Source organism: Catharus ustulatus, chromosome 8 (genome assembly GCF_009819885.2).
Source record: "Catharus ustulatus isolate bCatUst1 chromosome 8, bCatUst1.pri.v2, whole genome shotgun sequence".
In the NCBI taxonomy this organism is placed as follows: Eukaryota; Metazoa; Chordata; class Aves; order Passeriformes; family Turdidae; genus Catharus; species Catharus ustulatus.
This window is the reverse complement of record NC_046228.1, coordinates 36,522,390-36,542,542: the sequence shown is the minus strand read 5'-3', so window position 1 is coordinate 36,542,542 and position 20,153 is coordinate 36,522,390. Positions and strand designations below refer to the sequence as shown.

At 43.5% G+C, this 20,153-nt stretch overlaps 1 long non-coding RNA gene across 2 annotated transcripts; it reads left to right on the top strand.

Annotated features, from left to right (window-relative positions):
• The first annotated feature begins 3,466 nt into the window (after positions 1-3,466).
• LOC116999816 lies at positions 3,467-19,790 on the top strand. Of its 2 annotated transcripts, none has more exons than XR_004418619.1 (4): positions 3,467-3,936; positions 4,680-4,773; positions 14,268-14,369; positions 19,768-19,790. It is a non-coding gene; the product is annotated as an uncharacterized LOC116999816 (long non-coding RNA). The 2 variants fall into 2 exon arrangements; XR_004418618.1 differs by lacking the exon at positions 19,768-19,790 and adding an exon at positions 15,840-16,001.
• The last annotated feature ends 363 nt before the right edge of the window (positions 19,791-20,153 follow it).

The following is a 20,153-nucleotide window of genomic DNA, read 5'->3' as shown; positions in this document are numbered from 1 at the left end:
GTTTCACGAGTTGTTACTAACATCAGCTTAGCACAGCTGCGAAGGCTTAATCGGTCATGGAGAGGGGGGAAATGTGGTGAGTTAGAAAGTTCGTTCAGAAGACATCGTTATGCACGAGGAGTTAGGCCCCGCCCTCTCCACGGCGTTAGCCAATCACAGCTGTACCAAAGTTACTTAAGCCGGCGTTTGCCGAGAAATAAACGCATTTCACCGTCGACTGCATCAGTGTAGCGAGTGATTTGTCCGGCGACTGGGATTGTAAAAGTGTGTGTGTGTGTTCGTCGTGGCCCGCTCTAACCAGGTCGCCACTTGCCTTCGTTTCCCCCCAACGAAGGCAACACCTATTTACCCCCAAAAAGGCCCCAAAATCCCAGTCTTTCCAAAATTTTCCCAAAATTCGCAATTTTCCCCCAAATTGTTCCAACAAGCCAAACTTTTTCCCCAAAAATCCTAAAAAATTCCCAATTTTGTTGAAAATTCCCACTTTTCCAGACAAAATTCCCATCTTCCCAAGAGAATCTCGATTTTCACCCCAGAATTCCCCATTTCCCCTCCAGAAGTCCCAAAAAATTGTTATCTTCCCGAAATTCACACAAAATTTTCAAATTTCCCCCCACATTTTCTTCAAAAATCAACTTTCCCTCAAAAATCTTCAAAACATTCCTCATTTTTGCCCAAAATTCCATATTTTCTCTCTAAATTTCTTCCAAAATCACAAATTCCTACCCAAGAGTTCAACAAAATTGTCAATTTCCCCCAAAATTTTCTCCAAAAATCCACACTTACCCCCAAAAATCATCATGAAATTCCCAATTAAGCCTGAAATTCCCATTTTTCAACACAAAATTCCCAATTTCCCCTCCAAAACGCCCAAAAGTCCTGCAGTTCTCCTTTTAACTCCAAATTTCCCTTTTTCTTTCCCAAATTCTTCTTTTCAGCTCCTAAATTCCCAATTTTTAGTCCCAAATTCTCCCCTTTTACACCCAAGTTCCCCAATTTAGACACAAATTCTGCTTTTTGCACCCAAAATCTCCTTTTTCACACCCAAATTTCTCTTGGTGGCTCCAAAGTCCCCCTTTGGAATCCCAAATTTTCTTTTATACACCCAAATTCTCCCTCAATGGACCCCAATTCCTCTTTTTTCTCCCCAAATTGCCCATTTTTACCTCAAAATTCTCCTTTTTAAGACACAAATTTCCCTTTTGCATCTCAAATTCTCCTTTTTTATTCCCAAATTTTCCCTTCCAGGACCCAAATTCCTATTTTTTGTTTATTTCATTCCTTTTCAGGTCAAAAAATCCTCCTTTTTTATCCCCAAATTCCCATTTTTGGAACCAAATTTCCCATTTTTAGGCCAAATTTCTCGGTTTTTTTAGTCCTAAATTTTCCTTTTCAATCCCAAATTTCCCATCTGGACACCCAAATTTCAAATTTTTGCCCCAATTTCTCATTTTAAATCCCAAATTTCCCATTTTCAGGGCAAAATTCTCCTTTTTTGCTCCCAAACTGGGATTTTTGGACCCAAATTTTCCATCTGGGTGACAAAATTTCCATTTTCCCTCCCAAATCCTCCCTTCCAGGACTCAACTCCAAATTTCCCATTTTAGATCAGAATTCCCTTTTTTAGCTCCTAATTTTCCCAATTTCGTCCCAGAAGGCATAACAGCTCCTTCAGAGCCCCAGAGGTTTTGTGTTTGGCACTCAGTCTTTCTGTCCGTGCCTCGCTCGTGTTCCTGTCTCATTCTCTGTGCCTCTGTGGAGCTCCCCATGCCATTGGTTCCCAGGGGATCCTTGTGTCCCGTTGGCTGTCCCTGCTCTTTTTCAATCCCTCTCTGTGTGTTGTCCATCCAGCATCCAGAATCCAGTGCCGTGCTGCTGTCCAGGGCAGTGTTCTGTGCCTTCTTTGGGGGTGAGGAAGAAAGGCTGAGGGGAGGGGGTGGAGATTCGGGGGCTGCGCTGTCATTGGGGGCACCCTGAGGTCCCTGGGAGAGGGAGCCACACTGCGGGGCAGGAGCAGGTGAGTGGGAATGGGGGGTGGGTCACACTGGGAGCCCTCCCCCAGAGGGACCCGAGGGTGCCAGAGCCTTCACAGGGAGGGGTGGGTGTAGAATACACGAAAAATATCAATATGAAAATACTTAAATAGTGCTTAAAGTAAGTGTTTTATTGGTTTTTATTTGGTTAGAGGTGGGTTTTTTTAAATAAATAATAGAAATAGAAATAGAAATAGAAATATACAAATATGCATTAAATATATACAGATATATAAAATAATATATATGCATCTATAAGTATATGTAAGTACAAATATATATAAAATATAAAGTATATGTGTAGTATTTAGTAGAAATAATATTATATATTATTATAGTATATCATAAAAATGAAATATATATAAAAATTATGGATATAAATATAAAAAATATAAATATAAAAAGATATTTAAATATAGCTTTAAATAAACGGGTTTTTTGTTTCTTTTTAGTTAGAGGCAAAGATTTTTAATAAATAATATTAGAAAATGTAAATATACAAATATATGAAGATACAAATATATATAAAATAGAAATAACTATTAGTAATGTAAAGACGTGTATAATAAAAAATACTGTATATATGTTATAATATAAATTGAATATATGAAATATGTATAGATTATGAATATGAATATAAAGTAAATATGAAAAAATATATTAACTTTCAATATATCTCTAAAGAGTTGGGTTTTTTTCATTTTTATTTGGTTATTTTAATTTTGGTCGGGGTTTTTTTGGGCATTCATTTAGCAGGATTTTTTTTAAGGATTACGACGCGTTGCTGTTTGCCCGGGCTGAGTTCGGCGGCAGTGCTGCCCCCGTGTGGACGTGGAGCGGTACTGCAGCCACCCCCGAGCCGGCGCCCTCTCAGTGCTGCCCCCGTGTGGGCACAGCGCGGTACTGCAGCCATTCCTCGAGGCACCGCCGCTGCTGGGCGATGGCGCGGGGCTGGGCGGGCTCTGCCGGTTGCTGAGCGTGGGAAGGGAGAGAGGGCCGGGGGCGAGCGGAGCGGTGTCTGCAAATAGAGGGCAGGGGTGCAGGAGAGGTTCGGTGCAAAGGGACGAGATAACAGAGGGATGACAGCGGCCAGCTTCAGCGCGGGGCGGACACGCGGTCGCAGCGTGCCACGGGCCGGGGGCAGCGGGCGGGGAGTGGGGTCGGAACCGGGTTGCCCCCCATCCCCGCGCGTGCCCCTCTCAAGATGGCGACAGCGACAGTGTGCCGGGACCGTGCCCGAGCCGAGTCGATCTTCCGCCACGCTCAAGATGGCGGCCACGGCGGCACCATCCTTCCCCCCGGGCAAGATTGCGGCGTGCCTGTGTTTGGAATCACTCTCGCGGCAACCGCCCGGCTACGGAGCCGCAGACCCCACTGCCAGCGTCCTAGCGCCGGGAATGGCGGCAGAATGGCGCAGGATCGGTCGGCATCAGCCGGTGTCGGCGCCAGGCTCAGGCAGCAGACTCTATAGACACCATTGTGAGGGGCGGGGGCTCGCAGGGTACCACAACAAAGATGGCAGCCAACCGGAAGTGGCTTCGGCCACAACCAGGATGGCGGCGAGGAAGGGCAGATGTTACCTAATGCCATCCTCATGATGGTAACTCGGCCGTGTCCGCCCTCTCTGCCACACTCACGAGGCGGCCGAGGTGGGACCTCGGCAGAGAGGTGAATCTGACGCTGCCTGTCGGCCCCTGCCGGGCTCCTGCGCGCCCGCGTTGCCTCCCAGCCCTCAGCCCGTGTCCCCGCGCCTGAAAACCACGCGGAAATTCGCGCCGGGGGGCCAGCGTCGAAATCGGGGTCACAGGCAGGCAGTCAGTCCGATAGACGGAGCGGGGTCCTTCATTTCTCGCTCTTTTTGCCGCCTTTGGGAGGTCGGTCGGATCGTGGCCGACACACCAAGGTCTAATGGTTTTACTCTACCAGTATATGGGGAATTACACAAACTTCTGGAGTGACAAGTTGTAGCCTTTTGATTTTGACTAGAGTTTGTGTATTTGAAGAGCAGGAAAGAATGCTGTGCTTTTGCTATGTATTTTGAATTTTAGAAGTCTCTTAGTCCCTCTGTACCATTTGTGGTGTTTGCAATCAGTGCATTGCTGGCAGGTGGGTTTAAAGTGTTTTCCTGTTGTTGACAGGCACGAAATTCAACTTCTGAAGGGGGAAATGAAATTTTTCTTTGATTCAACAGGTAACAGAATAGAAAAATAGAATATCCTGTAAGTCTGGGAATGGTTTCCCAGAAGAATTTGTTTTGAAAGGGAGGAACAGGGAGAGGATTTCTATAAGAAAGGAATTGTTAGCTTAGAATTAAGCAGGCTTAGAGCAGAAATGAAAGAATATGTGGTTTTCTTATGTTTTTTCTTGATATGCTGTCTTGTTAATTATCTGGTAATTATTGTACTTAATCAGTTTAATCATATTACACACACTATTCTGCTCTCTTTTTATGTCTAATACAGAGTAGTGCTGCATTCAGCTGAAATGGAAAAACCCACAGAGTTTCTTCAAATAATATTACACTTCTAATTTCTTAAAGAATCAATGAATTCTGGTTTTCACATTTAATATTAGGCTATAAAATAGGACAGGGAAATTACAACATGTAAAACATTACTCAGTAATTGTTTCTCCTCTGTTTGACAGGCAAACCAGTTAGAAGGAAATACTTGAGGATGAGGGTGCCTGTCAGGAAAATGAAGCCTGTGTTGAGAAGCTGAAGGGCGCAGTCCTGCCCCAGGTACGTGAAACGTTTGAAGACTCGTGCATAATGCTGTTTGTAGCAGTGCTCAGCAGTTTTTGTGTGGAGGCAAATGGAAAAGATGGAATAAGTTGATTAAAGCTTATGAGGAAAGAGTTGACAAATCCATGAATTAATTTAATGACTTAAAAGCACGCTGCAGAGGTTTGTACTTCTCTACAGTTTGTTGAAGGGGTATTAATTTATTTCACAAAATGTAATTGCCAGCTTTAGATGAAGCTATAATGTTGTCTTTGAAGTGATGTGTACAATTTAAAATTTCGATGCCTTATATATTCTGTCAAGCTGGGGTTGTGAAAGGGAACAGTCCTGTATATGCTGATTTTCTCGACGAGTTTTTTCCCTCACAATTACAGTATATGCCTCATGCTGTGAAGAGATCAAAGATTTGTAGGGATTGTTGACCTTACTGTGTCTAGCATAAGAAACCTGGGCAGGAGATAAATAATACTGTATTGGAAAAACTGGCAGGACTTGAAGAGGTACATTTAAAGGAGATGATGAGTAACCTTCCATGTACATCTGGAATGAGAAAGAATTGAACATTAATTAGTAATCGTGTAATTTATGTAGTGATGTATCATCCAATGCATTTCACATAATCAAGTGGAAATTCTTCTTGCAAGGGGAGCAGTGATTGACTAAAGTTAATGAAGTTATGCTGGAGTAGATGCATCACAAAGGTTACAAGTTTTTTTGATGGCCAACACAATTTTTATTTAATAAAAAAAACTTAATATCTGTGTTATGAATACTGCTTTTTTCTGGGCTGTTTGCCCAGGTGTTTCTGAAGAATTTGTGTATTGTTTAGATTTTGGCCCTTTATTGTGCTGATAGAAAAAGGTTCTGTTTTCTTACATATGTGCATATCCTTAACCTCCAGCAGTAAGGCTGGATGACAGACACCCAACAGAATGTGCTGCAGGTTTTTATCTTCTGATCATTTATTGTTTCACAAGGATTAGAACTGAGTTTAATACATTTTTTCCTGACTAATGTTAATGTCTTCTCTTGCATTAACATTTATAACCATAGTAACTATTGCACCTCTTCAAAGGTTTGATTGGGTCAGCAGGGATATGACTGAGACTGAGTTTTGTTACTGTAGACTTGAGGTTTTTTATTAGAGGAAATAAAGTTTAATAAGAAATAGAACGATATAAAGTTGTATTCCCAAAGCAGAGACAAGAGTCTGGAATAGAAGGATCAGAAAGGTACCACTCTGTAGTGGGAGTGCATTTCTCCCTCCTGCACTGCATCAGTGAATTTTCTCTCTTCCTTTAACTCAACAATATGTGAAAAATGGGAAACAAATTTAATTTGTATTTTGAACATGCCTATTCCTGTTTATTTGGCCTGGAATTAATGAATTCTGTGCCTGGGTGACTTTGTGAGTTTGGTGGATTGATGACCAGAAAGGTCTATGTCCTGCAAGAAGTTAACACTCTCCCCTGCAGCCCTGGCATGACTCATGCTACCTGGAGCTACTTTCATGAGCCTAGGCCAGTATGGAGGCTGACAGAATACAGACAGAAACAACAACTTCCATTTTTTGCTTCTTAAGATTTCTATTCAATTTAACATCTTATTTAGCATTTTACTTTAGGTATCCTTGCTGCACTTTGGTACTGCTGTATAGAAGGATAATATTTGTGGGGGTGGGAGGGGGAAAGTTCTTTTCCAGTTTGGAAAAAAGGAAATTCTTTGCAGCTTTATTAGGAATATTTTTAGTTGGAGTAATATCATCAGTGCATTGAATTTTATAAAGTCTTAAAGTGAAAAAACAACTGTGTGTCATTCATAACTGTCTGTTACAGAAAATCAGAAGCATTTTTGGTCAAGTAACAGCTTTTCAGAGTATGTATCTTCTCTTAAAGCTTTGACTTTGTAGAATTGGCAATTCTTCATGTAGAGCCACTTCTTCCCCTGGGTTTAATGAAGGCAAAGAAGTGCCCTAATAAATTCTTTACTCTCTGTGGGACCATTACCTATTGCTTTCCTTTTCTCTGTGGAAAGAATGAAGGGAGCTGAATTGATGCACATGGCTTAAGTACACACATTAGGTCATAGTCTCCATCCTGAAGTACCACTCCTTGCTCTGCTTGCTCTTTCCCCATGCTTTATTTGTGTGTAGAAATTTGATTGTAATGTTTCATTTGCCCTGTTCATCTCTTTCTGTGTTACAGTGTCTTCAGTGTTTCAGCACTGGGTTGCAAAATTGCCTTTCTTTCCTAATCTGTTTTATAATTATTTTGAAGTCTTTATTTCAGCATTTGAGAGAATTCTGCTTCTTTTTGGATTTTACATTTCAGCTGCAAATCTAACGTTATTAAAAAAAAAAAAAAAAAACAAACAAAAAAAACCCCAAAAAATAAACAAAAAACCCAACAAAACAAACAAAAAAAACCCCAAAAAAACCAAACCACAAATACAAAGTTAGCTGCACTTAAATCCATCTGTGGTGCACATCAATTGTCCAGAAAGGAAGTCAGAACTGATTCCAGCTTTTTTACTTGCTGTGTTTCATCTCTATTATTGGTGTCCTTTTCCCTTAGGTGTGCTGAGTTGTTTTTTTTCTCCCTTGGGTGCTGAGCAGAGGTGAAGCTTCAACATTCCTTTACACCATCGACTTTTTAATGTCACTTGCCTGTCACTAGGCAATGTTTATCCTTTAACTCTTGGTTAGGTTTGCTTAAGCCCCAGTTCCTATTGCTCCTGCAGTTCATTGCATATTTTGTTTTGTCTCAGAGTCTGTCATTCCACAGCCCTCCTGGTGACTGACTCAGCATGGAGAAGCAACAGGGGCTCAGCTGAATCTGCCATGTTCCAGCTGGCAAATATATCCTCTGCTCTCTTTTGTCATCAGTGATACACACACCTACAGCTTGGTGAAAAACAGCTCAGGGATAAAGGCAGAGCTTGAGTTCCTTTGTCTGGAAAGCAAACACTGCCCAATATTCATGTCAAGCTCATCTCAGTGATCTTTTTCATTATCCCATTTGATGTTTCATCAGAGTTGTTTCTTCCTTTGTTGGAGCACTTAGTTACTGCTTGAAGGATGTGGAGTCATATTTAACCTTTATCCTTTTAAATCTGAGTGAAGTGCAAATAATCCTTTGCTCGGTTGACTAATGTTCTTGCAGCTAAGCAGTATAGAAAGGAGGAGGCAAACTTTTCACACTTCTCTCTGTAAGCAGCTAGTTCTGCCATTCAGTTTTGAGTTTGCTGGGGGCAAATAACTATTGTGTAGTTATTTGCAAGAGATCTAATTTTTTTCATGCCATGAATTACCAGCAGCTCACTGGAAAGGTTGTCTTTTGCTGTGTCACTTGCTCCAGGAGATGTAAAATTTCCTAGAGATGATTTTGGGAGACGCCATCCTTTCATTAGAGTTAAATCTGTGAAAATAGTGGGCAGATGTACTGCTACAGGCCAACCATACATAAATCTGGGATGATCTTGTAGTAAGCTTCTTGCTTTGCACCAAGACTAATAGGTCACAGTAGCTGCAGATGTTTGTGAGAGAAGAAGAATGTGGTTGAAGAGTAGCAGAGGAGATTTGGGAATCAGGCTGTTTCCAACTCCTGCATACTTGTGTTATGATCCTGAATTCTGTCAGGCTCCTCTTAACTCTTGATATTGAGCAGTGACAGTCCTTTCTATACTTGGTAAACCCTGAGTAGTCTCCTGGTTTAGGAAACCAGGTGATATTGGGATGAATAAACCAGAAGACAAAGATGTTGCAGCAATTTTGATAGCTTTAGGAAGCACAGTATGGCTCTGCCTGGTCCAGTTTTACAGGGTGGGTTCTTCCAGTGTCCAAAGACTCTTGAAAGTGTACAGCTTATGGTTTTTCATCTTGGGAAGGAGTGTGTGAAACAATGCTTAGCTACAGAATAGCAGTCTTGTCATGCTAATAACAGGAAGTCTGAATAGCCTGGCTGACTGCAAGTAACTTTTTCAGCAACTTCAGACACTGGGGCTGAAAATTCCTCTACTGCTGTCTGTCTGCTAGGAAGCAGTACTGCCAACATTATATTGAAAGGCTCTGGGAAAAACTGGTGAGTATGCAGGTTTTTTAAAACTCAAAGGGATTCTGCGTTTGCAGGAGCTCATGTCTTTGTCATAGCCTCACTCACCTAATTTTCTACCTCCCTGCACCTTTTTTCACTACTATCCTATCCATAGTGATGTAGGGCCTGATTGAATTCTCATTCCTGCATACCAGTGTGTGAAGGAAAAGAAAGGGACTGCAGTTTCTATTTCTAGCTCACCTAAGGAAACTAGAATCCCTGTACACAAAATGAAGCTGCTCCATATGTTATATCCAGGTTGAAAGCTGCTCTTTCTTTTCACCATGGTGTATCTCATGACAGCCAGGTTTGTAAGTGCTGGTGTTGATATTCACTGAGAGCTAGCTCTGAATGCTGCTGCAAGGAGCTGGCAGCAGGGATGTTACACTTAGCTCCCTCTCCCAGCCTTCTGCTGCAGCTCGAGTTGCGGCATCTGCTTCAAACCATTTTTAAAAAGCCTTTCAACACTATTGTTTGTACAGATGCCTGGTCCTTTTTTAAGGCTGCCTGATGCCATGATTTCAAGGCTATGGTAAGACAGTTCAGCAGTCTGTCATTGAATTGTGTTCATTTCCTTTCTATCCTTTTAGACTGGCTACCTCTTGGTTCCACAGCAGATATCAATGATGGGGAATAATGACAGTGAATAGGAGTGCTTGACCTATAGATACACCCTGCAGTTAATGCGATGTATTTTGTATTGGCTGGTTTATAATTTTCTGAAAATGTACCAGTTATTTTTCTGAGTGGTCACTTTTCCAAGGCCTGTCACTGTTATATCTGTGTGCCTTGAGACAGGCGAGCAGGTGGCTCCAGGTGTCTGTGTGAAGTTGGTCCCTCAGCATGTGCACACTGTCACTTATGCTGATAAACCAGCAGCCATGGCCTCTGGGTGGGGTTGAAGTGAGGGAATGATCCCTTCTACCTGCTCATCACCTGGACATAACCTGGTACCTCACACCTGGTAGTTCTTAAAAGCTACCAGGCCACAGCCCTCTGCCCTCCACCCCCCCCCCAAAATACCCCTGAACAAAACCAAAAGCACCCAAAGACAGGTAAGAATTTAGTTTGGAAATAAACGAAGGAAAAACAAAGACCTGTGCAACAGCTGATAATCTCTGCTGAAGAATGTACCAGAGAAAAATAAAAGCATCATCAGGAGGGCTCCTGTAGTCGTGGTCCTACAAATTGCCAAGGGTCTGACTTGGCTATTAATGCTAATCCTAGTGGTCTACCAGGAAGGAAGGAAAATAATTACTAATGGCAGATTTTAGTTAAAGTTAATTTATTGATGGAGAGACTAATTGTGTGCTACAGGTGTTCCTTAGTTTAGCAAGACAAGATTAAACTATCAAATGTTCCTATTACTGTCTGGTTAATTAAACACTATTAAGCTGTTGAGTTTACAAACATGCAACTAATTATCTGCAATTACACACAGTGGTTTTATGGTATACAGCATGCAAGATAGATGTGGTGTTTAAAATGTTTTTTAAGATTTTGTGAGTCTGCTCTTAGTAAGAAACTGCCTTATTCTTGCACACGTGCTGTGTTTCTGAGCTGGTGGTCTAAGTCTTGTGTGGATTGGAACAGCTGGTGGTCGTTTGCTGGTTAAATTCCTGTGGGCTTTGGCGCTGTGCGGTCAGTATTGATCGGGAGCTGCAGGTGGGTGGTAGGAGCAGCTCCTCAGCAGCTCGGTGAGGGAAGGGCTGTGTCCCGCAGCCTCGGCAGGCTCTGGCACCATTGGCGAGCCTGGGCCGTGGCGTTCGTTGCACATCCCTCCCGGGGAGAGCGGGCTGTGCAGGGGAGCGGTGACTTCCAGCCAGGAGCAGGGCAGAGCCCTCCGCCCCCCGCAGCCAGTGCCCTAAAGGGAGAGTGGAATGGCTGCACTGGGTGGGTGAGGGAGGTGCCCGAGTCAGAGCAGGTCCCTCCTCTTTGCCCTCTGTGTCTCGAAGGGCGGGAGGCGCTGCCCCGGCCCGGGCCCTCGGCCTGCCCCGGGGCACACAAGGTGGCGGCCGGGCCCGCAGGGCGGTGCTGCTGCCCGCGAGAGGATTCACCCGTGGCGAGGCTACACAGATGGACAAAATGAAGCATCTTCTGTCCTTCTTCCCTTGGCTTTCAGTTTCAGAACCATCCAGCTGGAAATAGTGCAGTAGTATCAGGCAACAACTAGAAAGGGGTTGTAATACCAGGTAAGCAATCCTGTCCTTTCCTCTTTAGTCATCAGTGAGCGTTAATTTAATCTTTATTAATGAAGTCAGTTGAACATGTGCATATATGTAAGTAATTTTGACGGTGCTTTTTAAATTTCCAGTCCATTTTATACCGACAAAAGTGTTTTTTCTTGTTGTTCTTATGTGCTGAGGTATACATCTGAAAGGGAGAACGGTTCCTTCTCTAATGGAAGTTTATGCAGATATCTAGTGCCAGAAAGCACTACAAAATAACAGTATTAAAACTGTAATAGGTTTATAGCTGTCATGGGGCTTTGTATGCTAGGAGTGCACTGTGTGAAGTGTTTTTAATTTTCTTGTCCTGTACTGAGGTGGAATTTTGCACTGGGTTTTCCTGTCCTGATAAGGACAATCAATTTGAGCTGTCAAAGTCGTGAGAAGTGGTGTGGCTAGGCCGGGTGAGTGCCAGCCTGACAAGATCTCTTGTTTGGGGAGAAAAGGCCTTTCATCCCATTTTATGGATTCTCTAGAGGTGGCCCTTGGGTGGAGCAGACTTTGCTCTTGCCCCTGGCCATGCTGGGCTCTTGTTCTTTGTTCCTAGTCGTCAGTAGAGGAATATTTTCTGTTCTGAGGGTCTGGAAATGGCATTAAAAAGTTGGATTTTTTACTTTGTCTTTTGTAAACAATAAGCTACAATGAAATAAGAGAGAATGGAAATCAAGTTTTATCGTGTCCCTTTCAGGCTATTTTTGTATACTTGTCTCTAACATGTTTATAAAAGCAAAATAATATTGACTAAGTATCTGCTTTTTACTTAAAGGCTCTTGAAAGTTAATCAATCAACTTGTGCCCTAAACAATGTTAACTTTTTGGTTCAGAGGGGCTTGGGAAAAATTCACCTGGCTTTTAAGAAAACGGCAGGGCTGGAAGCCAACTCTGGTGAGCTTGCTTGCCTGTGCCTTGATGGGATTAAGATGGGTGGTGCACTGTGACTGGGATGGTGTTTTCTCCGTATTTAATTGACCATTGCAGGTGTGAACAGCCCATTAGCTAATGTGTTTATGTGTCTTTAGGCTACTGCTTGAGTGGTTGATAGTCTCTTAGTCTTGCATTTGTTACAGAAAAGCTTAAGGTAATTTGAGTGAGTTTGGGGAAGGCACAGCTAAAAGGCAGAAAGGTGGGTTTTCTTGTTCTTATTATATGGAACTATGACCTGAAGACTTTGTGCAAAAGCATTAAAATGCATAGACTTCTAATGGAACTGCAAGAGAAACAACTCCTAATCCCTATTACCCCAGTATGTTATCACTGAAACTTTATTCTTGACAAATAAACAGGGATGTTAAAGGACCCTTTGGCCTCCAGACCTCTTCCAGTGCTGTAGCCCACGTCTGGGCATATCAGAGCAGGACTAGGAAGGAGAAGGGTGACCTCTGGCTTTGGGACAGCTGAGGGGAGATTTGGCTGGCTTTGAGAAAAGAGCCTGGTGATTTCTGCTTTTCTGTCAATAATGTGAGTGAGGGCATCTCCCTGGCCTGAGTGTGAGCCATGACCCTTTATATTTCCCCACTGAGATGCAAGGATGGCTGTTTGCGTTCAGGTAGTTTGTTAGTTGTTGATGTTAACAACATTAAGATTTTCCATGTATGTTAATACACGTGCATTGGTGTGTGTAGCAGATTAGATGGTTTTTGTTTGGAGGGTTTTTCTCTGTGAAAAACCCCACAGAAAAACACTCTGCCCAGACAGCCACAATTTTTCTCCACGAATTTTTAAAATCCCTTCAAGGAGCCTGTTTATCTAGTCTGGAATAAATTGCTCCGGATGGAAGGGATCTTCCTGTCTGGCCTCTGTCTTCTGCCTGAGCTGCTGGTCCCATCTTGCTGGGATGGGAGCCCAGCTGTGCTGGCAGCAGTGCCTCCCCTCTGCTCCAGAGGGGATGTAGGCTGCCACCTTCATAAGCAGGCTGCAGTTATTTTGGGTTATAATTAATGAATCTTCTACAGTGTGGAGTTGGTCTGCGTTGCACTATACCCTAATTGCATTAAATGCAGTGAAAAATTGTGAAAGGATTATGTGATGGAATGGGAAGAAAAAAGAAAGTTTCAAAACACACTTCTGGTTTACTACTTTGAGAAGGAAAGCCCCGCTCTGCCTCACCCTGGTTTCTTCCCTGTTCCAGGTTTGTGGCTTTGTGTTTGGTGATGTGTGTGGCAGCTGGACTGGTGTTTTTATTCTTGCTCGTTTACAGTGTGCAGTCCCCTTTCCCTCCCAGGGAAGCTGCTGTCTGGTTTGATCAAGCTTTGGTGCTGAGGTGTGTGTGTGCTCACTGCTCTCTTCTGGCTGAGATCCTTGCTTTCTAGTTTCTGGGACGAGCTTAGTAGTGGAGTGAGCTAAAGATCACGTTTGCCCAAAGCCCACTAGAACAGTGGAGGGAGAGGAACAAGAAAGTATGGGAAAATGCAGGAAAACATTGAAGAAACTCCAGTGAAGCCGCTTAATGGCTGAGGAAAGGGCTGAGTAAAAGATGAAAGAAAATTACTTAAGAACACAAAGTAAGTGACCATGAAATGGGTGTTTGTGTGTGAATGTATTTAAGACTTGCTCTCTGCTTCTAGTATGTGGTTAATAAAAAACACCTTGAGAGGGTTTTTGTTCAGCTGTGATTATAACAACTTGTTATATAAGAGAGAATAATTTATTTTTGTTTCTTACCACCCAACTCTCATTTAATTGGTAACAAAAAAGTTGAGTTCTCCCCCAGTTGTATCTGTTGTGCCTGAGATGGCAATTGGTGGGGATCTCCCTGTCTGTATCAGTGTTTGTCTTCAGCCATCAATTTTTTCACCAATTTTTTTTGGTCAGTTTTTTGCTTTGCTGAGGAGGGTGAGTTAGAGAGTGGGTGGGCAGGCATTTGGCAGCTAGCCATGGTCAACCTGCCACAGAGAAATACTTAAGTGATCTGTAAAACATACCCGTGGGGGGAGTTAGTAGTAGGTCTAGTATTGACCAGTGCTGGGATCTCCAGCACAAGGAGCTGGCCTGAGGCACTGCTCTCCAGGTGTGTCAGGAACAACGCTGGAAATGTTCCACACAGCAGCTCACGTTCACGCACTTAGATATTAAATTCCCTCCCCTGAAGCAACGAATGGGTATTATTTATTAATGGGTACTTCCTTAAAAGTATTTCTTCTTCTCAATTTTAAAAATTTATTATTTGTACGAGCTGGTTTTGGGCCCATGTTTTGCTGCCTCTGGAAGAAGAGACCTGCAAGCAACAGGGAGCAGCAGAAGAGATGACAGCCCTGCCAAAATTCATGCCATATTGGTAAGGCCAGAGAAATGCACACAGATGCTGTTAACCATCAGGGTTTGTATATTTGAATGTGCACAATTCCCTCACACGAGGGACAGCAACTGCTGCAAATCCAGAGCTTTAAGTTGGCATGTGTCTCTAGGCTGCATCTCCACTGAGTTTGGTGGGATTTTAACAGGTCTTGGGCATGTGAATGAGAACAGGGTGTGACCTGCACTTAAACAAACAAAGTTATATATTCATAGTGGAAAGGATGATCTTGACTCAGCTTGGGACGTTGCACGGGTCTGTTCTGTGACTGCTGTTGGGAAGACGCCGGCTTTAGGCAGCTCCCAGCTGACCTGAGGCGCTGTGAGCATCGCAGCCTTGGCCCAGCGCGCTGGCTCAGAGGTGGCTCGGTCCGCACGGCTGTTCCCGAGCCTGTCCCTTGGCTTTTGCTGCTCGTGGGAATCCCGCAGCGGGGCTTGGGGCTGGCGTGTTCAACGCACGGCTCGGTCGGTTCAAAGCACAGCTGCATCCCACCAGACCCCACACTTGTTTATGGCTTGCTGCAGTGGGAGGGTTTTGGGGGGTTTGTAAAGATCTCACTCGTGTGTGGCCGACAGGCAGCGTCACCGCTGCAACACTGTGATGTTTCAGCCGCCGCAGGACAGGGTTCAAATGTGAACCAAACCCTGCTTTTGTTTAAAAAAGGGAGGGAAAAAAAGCCGGAAATAGGTTGACATTTTTGCACAATCCTTTGAAATGGCTTGACTGCTTCAGTGTTTAAAATATACTGTCCTTTTTACAAGGTCAAAATTAGTAAAATAGATGTAAAATTTGAAGGCTGCCCCTCTGCTTTTGGCGCTAGTTTTCCATTGTGGTGGTTGCTGCTATTCCGTATTGCTGGTAGCTGGAAAACCTTTTCTTTTTTTATTTCCCTAAGAAGAAATCCTGTTTATTAAGTATTGAGAGAGAAATTTCTTTAAGCTAGAAGACAGGAGGATGAAATGTAGCTATGTTCACTGAGAAGGTGGGCAGGCCCTAGCACAGGGTGCCCAGAGCAGCTGTGGCTGAATCCCTGGAAGTGTCCGAGGCCAGGCTGGATGGGGCTTGGAGCAGCCTGGGATAGTGGAAGGTGTCCCTGCCCATGGCAGGGAGTGGAACTGGATGAATTTTAAGGTCACTTCCAACACAAACCAGTCTGGGATTCTGTAAAATTCTAGTTGTCTCAAAGAAGCTTGTCAATAGAATCCTTATTTTGATAGGTGTTTATCTGGGTAGTTCTGGTTTTGAGACACTCTTAAGTCATCTTTAGGTAATCCCTATATTTGTTTGACAGACATAAACTAAGTCTCATGAGGTAGAAAGAGGGAGCAGGGGGATTTGTTTGTTTTTGTTGAACGTGTAAATTCCCTAGGAAAGGACGTGGGTCACAGCTGCTTTGCAGGAGGTGTCTGGAAGCACAGGGAGGTTTCCCTAACATCATCTTGTGCTGGACAGGGCTGCCTGCGTTTGAGGCAAAATGGCTTTCAGTGAAGGATGCTGTGTCTGTCACAAGCTGGAGCCGCCCTTCAGCGTGGTGGTGCAAAGCAGGAACAGAGAAGAATGCCTCATGTTTGAGTCTGGAGCTGTGGCTGTCCTCTGTAAGTCGATCTGTTTTGATAACTACTGTGTTAGAAAGGTGCCAGGCTTGTCACAGACATTGTGTGAGCCATTTCTTTGTGGAATGTAAAGGAGCAACGCTTCTGGTTTTCTGTCTGCTGTTGGAGAGGCTTCTGATTTAAATGAGAAAAGAGACATTTACTTATCTTCATCGGTTGAGAGAGAATTTTATGCATTTTATTACATTTGTGCATCTATATTTTCATGTCCACTCAATTTTCTTATAAATGCTTGCGACATCATCTTGTTTCTTGGGTTCTATTTCGAACACTTGAGAACTCATTGATGAGCTAATGCTCTGTGCTCTGTGTTGCATTTCATAGCAATAGATTCTATATTCTTACATGTTTTATCATCATTTATTTTTATATAATTTTGAGTCTTTTTTTGGTAGGTTTTTGATTTCTAGCTTTATTTTGTCCCTGTATTTTTAACCTATCTCGAGACTCTGTATTGATTTGTCTTGTGATAAAGTGAGTAATAGTTGCAGCAAGGTGTCTTGTATTGCAAAGTAATTTTTGCATGTTTTAAGTGAAAAATGCATGAGAGATTTCCCTAAATTTTTGCACCCTTCCCCTTTATTTTTTGGTGGAGGACACTAAACTGAGAAGTGCAGAAGAGAACCCTAAGGCCTATACATAGGGTTTTACAATGTGTAAAATTATAAAATATGTTTGTGTTCTTTGGGAAGTCAAAGCACCTGGTTGTACAGCATTTCTGAGCTTGTTTTTAGCACTTTTATAGAAAACTTTCCTTCCAATGAAGTAGTTTTCTCCGTAGCCAGCACCTGCTAGAGGCCTGGCAGTGACTGACTTGGCTGCTGCAGCTGTATGATGGTCCAGGTGAACAGTGGGAGCTTTTCTGCTATTTTTGAAATTCTTTCTTTTTCTGGTGCAGTTTCTTGTTACTCTGCATTTAAGTAATCTCCTTGACTTTGGTAGCAGTATCCATAAGGCTCTGTAGTGTGGATTGGGAATAACTGTCCAGTCGTAAAGGTAGCGACCAGGTTTGGTGCAAGCCATAAAATGTTCTGAAGGTTTGTGGAACAGGTTGTTTGAGCCTGTGCTTAGTAATTATGGGGCATGCCTGAGCTACTTAAGGGCCAGCAGATGAAAAGTTATTTATTCCTGAAGGTTGTGCTCAGAAAGGGCAGTGAGTCACTTCTCATGCTAGGATACACTGCAGGCACCTGGATAAATGTCCTGCCCTAAAAGTTAAAACCCATGTTTAAGTTCTTGCCCACTTCCCTTCCTTGTTGTTGCCAAGCAGAGGAAGCCAGACCTGAAGGAAGCTTGAAAGCCTCTCTCCTCTTGGATTCTCTACTTAGTGATAGCTCATTTTAATCTGCAAAGCACCGTCCTTGGAATTCTAATTGATAGGTTACATCATAGCAAATGTTCGTACTCAGCTGGGAGTAGTCACTGAGTGTTGTTCCCAGTAACCTGAATCAGGAAACTGCTGCTTCTTTCTCTGTCTGCTACACGGGCATAGCTTTCCATTGAATATTTAGCAGTGGCATTTTTCTTAAATTCCCTCTATTTTATTCCCATGTAATTCCCTAAATTCTTTAGGGACTGATACTTTGCGATCTCCCAACCTTTAAGAAATCTTAAACTGACAGCAGAAAAAGCCCAGGAGTCCCCTAGGTCAGGTTTGTTTCTTCTCTTTTCCTGTTTGCTGTTCCCACCTGGTATCTGTTCTTTTTAATGCATGTTTAAAGGAGTACAATTGTTGGTGCTCAGGGAGGATTTGTGAGGTGCTACTTCTCCATCTCATGTCACAGAATCCAGCCAGAAGATTCCAGTCTGTAGCTGTACGAACTTACAAGTATTTGTACAAATCATACACAAAGCTAATGAAGTACTACTGTCCCTTGGGGAAGATGTCCCATGTTTATAAAATCTGTGTGAATAGATAGAAAAATGGTCAGAACAAGTGTACATCGTATATGCAAGTGTATACTAAATCCAGAACAGCATCACTTTAAACTGTCAAAAACTTCTGGGTTTTGATGACAGTGCTGCCACTTTTTAGATGACAAAAGCTGACAATACTGACCTCAAAACTTAGAGATTGTTCCAAATATTTTAATAAATACTGGAGATTAAGTGACATGTTTAGCCTTGTACCTGATCATAGTTCTTACCTGTATGTAGAGTGGATAGTAGATGCACAGCCTAGTGAAATACATTTTAGCATTATAACTCATTGATGTGGTTCAGTTCTGAAAGCCTCCGTGAACTGCACCTCCTGGAATATCAATGTGTAGAAATTTGGGGTTGAAATGGGTTAAGAGAAAGGAATGGAAGCTTCCTGATCCTTTCAGTGTCACCTCAAAGGAAGCACGTGTGTCATTTTGTTGAGGGCGGGATAACTGCGTTAACCTTCCTGCCCGTGCCCTGGTGAGGCACCACCAGCCGATCCAGAGGCTTCAGTTCAGCCTGGCCAGGAAATGCTGCACAGTTCAGGTGCTGGGTGATGTTCAGTGTGTGCCATGCCCTGTTCCAGGCAGCCAAGGCAGAGAGGAGCAAGGAACAGGGTCGAAGGGATAGTTCAGAGGTGGTGGTGGTTGTGGAGCTGTTCAGTCAGAACGTGGGAGCAGCCAGGCCAGGCTTCTGCTGGAGGTGCTGGGTGTGAATGAAGTCATGTTGCTGTGACTGAAGCACCTGAGCAATACTTTGCTTTCCTTGGAGCATTTAACACCTCTTTGGTCAGCACGGTCCTGGTATTGGGTTAACTCCAGACACTGATTTGTTTAGAATTTAGTGGTTTAAAATTTAGGTGATACATTTGGATGATTCTGTGTCATCTTTCATACAGATTCGAGGATCTGTTCATTATTTTGGGGGCAGCCAGAACTGCAGGTAAGCAGGAGATAGATTGAATGATACAGATAATTCTTATTCCTGTCCTTTTAAACATCATCTACTGGTCTTTGGGCTCTGATTCACAGTTGCCAGTGAGGATGAGGTGATGCTTTGGGAGCACGTTGGTGCTGCTGTGACTCACCAAGCCTGCTCCTCTCAAGTATAGAACTTGCTTTGCACACAACTTGAGCGTCCATTCTTTTTCCATGTCTTCTCTTTGAAGTTCTGACTTTTTCCTCTTTTAAATGGGTTGTCTAAGGGCATCCAAACAGACTGTTTTCTTCTGAATTGTTCTTGAGGAGAAGTCTTTTCAAGAAGTCAGTAAGAACCAAGAGTTACTGTAATAGAATTTCATCACCACTGTCTTGAAAGAGGGATTGATTCAGCACCTACTACTGTGATGCATTTTTTACAGGAAAAGTTAAGAAAAGGTTGTGCTTTACAGGGACTCTAGTTTCTTTAGTCATACCAGCATTTTGCAGTATAACTGCTGAAACGTTCACATGCCTTTTACTCAAAGCAAGACAATTTAATGTAACCTTGGTGTCACAGGTGGAATCTCATCGTGTCAGGATGTCAAGGGGTTTTGAGGCAAATGCAGCAGCTTTTGACAGGTAAAAATCATCTAAAGTTATTGCTAATGCACTGAAAACCTCTGATAACTTCTGTTGCATCACAGAGTTGGGATGCATTATTCCCAATGGGAGGCTTTGTCTGTGCAAATGTGGGATTCAGCAATGCTGGCAACTCCCTTGGGATTGCTTATACCTTTCAACGCTTTGTTGGAAAGTGTGAATAACATTTGCATGGAATACTCTGCATCTTCTCAGTGTTGCAGGTGCTGCTGTTAATTTTCTGTGTGCCAGAAGATGACTGTGGAATTTTTCTTCTGTTAACAGGTGCTTCCAAGCTCTTAAAAATTCACGGTAATTTCATGACCATAAGGCGCACCGGACTATAAGGCGCACTTTTTTTTTGCAGCGAGGCTCCGCCCCCAGCTCACCCCATGCAGTTGCTGGCCAAGTCCCCGCCTCAACCCGGCAGCCATTGGCCCCCAGGCCCGTCTCCACCCGGCAGGGGTGGTGCCGCAAGCCACCGGGCCCCTCTGGACCCGACAGCCATGGGCCCCCGGGACTGCCTGGACCCGGGAAGGCGGGTGCTGTGGGCCCCCTGGGTGGCATTCACCCGGCAGCCATGGGCCCCCGGGACTGCCTGGACCTGGGAAGGCGGGTGCCGTGGGCCCCCTAGCCTGCCTCCACCTGGCAGGGGTGGTGCTGCAGGCCTC